Source organism: Sinocyclocheilus anshuiensis, unplaced genomic scaffold, assembly GCF_001515605.1.
Source record: "Sinocyclocheilus anshuiensis isolate Anshui unplaced genomic scaffold, SAMN03320099.WGS_v1.1 scaffold716, whole genome shotgun sequence".
In the NCBI taxonomy this organism is placed as follows: Eukaryota; Metazoa; Chordata; class Actinopteri; order Cypriniformes; family Cyprinidae; genus Sinocyclocheilus; species Sinocyclocheilus anshuiensis.
Window position 1 is genome coordinate 82,680 of NW_015555755.1, and position 5,012 is coordinate 87,691.

At 33.9% G+C, this 5,012-nt stretch overlaps 1 protein-coding gene across 1 annotated transcript in view; it reads left to right on the forward strand.

Moving 5' to 3' along the window:
• Positions 1-2,795: 2,795 nt before the first annotated feature.
• The window catches only part of LOC107673783 (bcl-2-modifying factor-like), a 26,866-nt gene continuing 24,649 nt past the window's right edge, over positions 2,796-5,012 (forward strand). The window contains exon 1 of the mRNA XM_016467572.1: positions 2,796-2,867. The gene's annotated coding sequence lies outside the window, so the exon portion shown is untranslated. The remainder of the gene's footprint in view (positions 2,868-5,012) is intronic.

A 5,012-nucleotide genomic window follows, 5' to 3' on the forward strand; every position in this document is an offset into this window, starting at 1 on the left:
GTGTGTGTGTGTGTGTGTGTGTGTTTGTGTGTGTGTGTGTGTGTGTGTGTGTGTGTACTGTAAATGTTTTAGGAGTTCAGTTTTATCCGTTTGTGATTATTGGTACACTCAAAAAATGTTTAGGCCTAAATTTAGGATTTATGTATTTGAATTGTATAAATTCCCATGCATTAGAAATAAACAAACTAATAAACTTAATGTGATGTATATTTTTCAGTCAAAGATAAATGAAACGGGTCAAATTTCTGTCATTAACTGAATATGTTTTAAATGCACAATAACCAGGTGTATATATTTAGCATCAATAAATCCAGTTGCTTTCATTTGCATGTATTTACATTTTTTGAATATTGTTAGTTCCACAGCTAGTCATATTTTAACCATGTTTGTACTTTTGAACTAAATAAATTTTATTCATAAAATATAAATAATATATATATTTTTTTAAATAAATTTGTTTTTCACACTGATCAGATTGATGCTGATTCTAAGCTGTTTGAATAAATGCATACTGTAAATATGGTTAAAATTATTATTATTATTATTATTAGTGTACCTTTTAGTATTTATTTATTTATTTTAGAGTACAGAAATCTGACCTGTGTTATTCATATATGACTGACAATATGAATATTATGTAATTTTTTTTATTTATTTAACATTTTATAAATCCATTTATATTGATACATATTCTGTAAATAAATACATAAACCTTAAATTTAATTGAAGGTTTTTTTTTTTTGCAGCAAATTTTCAATTTTGGGTGAACTATTCCATTAAAACTCATGCTAAAACCTTTAATAAAATCACAAGTGGGTTTTACGGAAGTATTTTATGTCATAGAATAAACATGTAAATATCTTTATTTCAGGTACTGAACCAAAAACCCAGTGACTTCAGGACGATGGAACTGGAAGTGCTACAATGCAACTTGTTTCTTGGTTTTGGCCTACAAATACACATAATCTATTACAGACAGACTATTTCCTGCAAAAAAAGAACCTTTAATTCACATGTCATTTCACATGACTTTCTAAGACATACTGCAATACTTTACTATCATTGCATTTGTCTTATGATGGGAAATGAAAGACGACTAAATGGCAATGTGACATTTATCTACATACTGTATAATAATGACAAAACATCTACAACCACAACTCTGGTGCATTTCCCCCCAGCTGCCTTTCCCACTGTATTACTGTATATGACTAGAAAAACCCAGTTATGAAGTTGGTTTCCTAAGAAAAACAGCTCCTGTAGTAGTTTTTCCGGTGAAGTGAAATCACCCAGCTCTCAGATGAAGTCTTAGTGTTAGAGTAAGACATCATATGATTAATTCACAGCAGAGAAACCACAAACACTACAGCTGTGGGAATTTCCCATCCACGTGTGAGAATACAGCACAGCAGGGCCGGACCAAAACAAACGCTCTGATTGGCCGCAAGTCACATGATTGACAGTCTTAAAGGCACAGGCGCAGAATCTTCCTGAATGATACAACACAGTATGCCAGGAATGCAGATATTCTCAGTAAATGTGTAGTGCTCCATGCAACCATGTGTGCAGTTCATCTACAATTTCTTTCTAAGATCTACTGAACTTATAGTAAAACTAAGCCTTACACTTTGTACACTAGTTTATGAACTGAAGATATAAAAGCTTCTGTCAGTAAAGTAGTTAACTGGGCCATATGTGAAAAGCGCATGACAATAGAGCTGCACACAAAAGCACAGCAGGACGGCGATTGTGAACTCAGGCTTACAATGACATCAATTAAGTGTGTATTTTAAAGCCATTTGTATAAAATAACACCTTCGTGTCAGGTGTTAAGCAATGCTCCAACTCATAAGCAAATTATCTGCGCTATTTTCCCCAAAAAAACAGAACTGCTTGCATTTCTATATCCATTTATGCCTGTATATGTCTAAAGAAGAGAATATTATCAGTGCTTAATAATGTCTTGTTGAATATTTCAGCATTAAATTCCGATTTCAGATGTTTTTGTATTATTGCACTGAAGTGTATAATTGATCTCACATAATAAATCCTTTACACTCAAATTATTTTTTTCCTGTACTTCTATTTGTTTTATTTTTATTTTTTTTGTTACGTATCAGTGCAATAAATACATGAATAAATGTCAGGGTGGAAAAAGAAAAAACTAAATAATAATAATAATAATAATAACAATAACAATAATAAAAGAAAAAAGAAAAAGAAAAAAAATCAGTTACCCTGATCACTGTCATTAATTATGATAAAGACTGGCAAACTGTATATTTATCCCTTGTTTATACTATTCTATTCTATCTTATTTTATTTATTTAGTTAAGTATCAGTGAAATAAATAAATAAGAAATATAAAGAAAATAATAATAAAATACAAATAAAAAAATCAGTTACCTTGATCACTGTGATGAATTATTTTTTATGATAAAAGACTGGCAAATTTATAGTATTTAATTAGATTTTGTATTTTGTTTTCATTTATTTATTTATTTATCAGGGACAATACAAGCTAATTATCTTGTCACTGTGATTTACTTGTGCGTTGTTCATCTAAAATTGCTTTTGTATTGATATTTTGGCAGTGTTGTGTGACTAAAAAAAATAATGTCATTATAACCCTCATTAAAATGCGCCTGTCTCTTTTAGTGTGTGCGTGTGTGTGTGCGTGCGTGCGTGCGTGTGTGTGTGTGTGTGTGCATGTGACGTCAGCACGGGGGGCGGGGCCTCGCCGCTGCAACTCGAGCGCGCGGTCGACGCAAACAGAATGAAGTGAGCCGAAGAAGGACGTGCAGCAATCGAGCGAGCAGCTGATTTCTAAACATTTCTATTGAGCTGGAAAAGAGACAGAGACAAAGGTAAGACGCGTTTACTCACCATGTAACGTTAGTTCGTCAAAAGCTGGTACGGTGAGGGAAATACCATGGTATTTGTTGTCTGAGTAAATGCAGTCTTGTGTGTTGTTGTTGTTGTTGTTGTTGTTGTAGTATAAACCGGCACTTTGGCTGTGTTTCAAATCCTAGTGAGCTGCCTACATAGACAGCAGCGTGTTTGTCTGCGCTCAGCTCTACAGTCAGCTCACTAAGTTTGGGAACTTCTTATTTTAACACCCAGCCTTTGCGGACCAAAACTGCTGCTGTCTAGGAAGACACACACTAGGATTTGATACACAGCCCTGTAGTTCTCATAGTACATTTAGAAGATTACATCTCAAATCTGATTTTTATTAATAATGACCGTCTGAAGTGCTGGAGACAAGTGTCATAAATACTTTATTACGCCTGTCAGTGTGTTTTATTGGTATTCCATGTCATTTCTAATGTCTAACTAACAGACTTTATGATAAGATAACAGTGTCATGATGGCATAATGGTGTTGTTGAACTACTGTAATGTCATTTAGATATGGAGATGATAACTTTAATAACACGAGAGCAATAAATGTGGAGGATGATGATGGAAAGATTAAGAACTGAGCGTCTAAACACTGGGTATAGTCACTCATTTCTCATTTCTATTGGACTTTAGTTTGTTTTCATGCATGTCATGCAGATATTGAAGCAGGACAGTTTATAGCCGAGCTGTGCTGGATAGTGTGTGTGTGTGTGTGTGTGTGTGTGTGTGTGTGTGTGTTTCCTCACTGGGTCAGTAGTGCTACAGAAGCTCTATGGGAGGCGTCAGTCACCGACTAACAAATCACTCCACCACCCCTGCCGCTGTTACACGACTTGAAGTCGAAGCTTACTGGCAAAGGTTGATTGCTCTTATGAAAATGTGTCTTAAATACACCATACAGTACAGTCAAGTACACTACACAGAAAACACGGTATGCAAAACAATAGTAGCATAAATCCACCTGGTTAATCCTGCATTGAAGACACTCAATAACTAAAAGTGCTATAAATAAACATGTTATTTTTAATGGTATTTTGTTATTATTTTCCATATATTAACATTTTTTGTGACTATGTATTAATTTATTTATTTATGCATGCATGCATTTTTTATGCATGCATTTATTGTTACTTTTATACATGCATTTATACATGCATTTATTTATGCTTTTATACATGCATTTATTTATGCATTTATACATGCATTTATTTATGCTTTTATGCATGCATTTATTTCTTTTTGCATGCATTGGATAATTGCTTTATTTATACCATGGTGTTTACATTATTGAAGAATAAATAGCATTTTTAAGTTATATATAGCATTTTATCGTGTCCAGAAGTGCATTGTTGATTTTATTAGTGGTTGTAGATGTGAAACTGTGGTTTGTTGTGGAGAGTCTCTTGTGGGTTAGTTTTGGTAACGTTGTTGAAGTTGTTTTGTTGAAGAGGTCAGATGGAGTTGAGTTAGCAGGGCCGCGGTGATTTTGGACTGCTGCGCTCATGAATGGATTGTCGTTTGTGTGTTTGTGTGTGTGTCTGCAGCGGTAGAGGGAGCTGTGTGTTGCTCTGCTTTTTGCTGCGTAATTTTTACACTCATTGAGGAAATCAGATGCGATAGTTTGCGGTGTGTGACACGTGTTTCTGAACTTTTATACACACATGCGACACAGGACGTTCACACGCACCTCTGAGCACCACACTTCCGGTGGATGAGATACTGTATGGCCTGAGAGAATGCTGACTGTTACTCATAAGTGACATGAACGGTTTATTGGAAACTTTTTTTGAAGTATGTGGTATTTTACCAGGAGAGTTCGACAAAGAAGACTGCACTCGGTTGCTAACTGACTGAAGCTCACAAAGAAAGACCTGGGTTGGCAGAAATAAATAGGAAACTATGTTTACATATACTATGTAGCCTCTTTTTAGGACCATTTCTTTTTCTCTCGTTTTTTTTTTTGCATTTATAATTTTTTAAATGACAATTGAAGCAGAGTTGTCAAAGTTGCCATACCATAATGCAAAATATTTAGTTTTAATTATTGTAATGTAATTTCAAATGTAAATTGGCAATAAATTAATATATATATATATATATATATATATA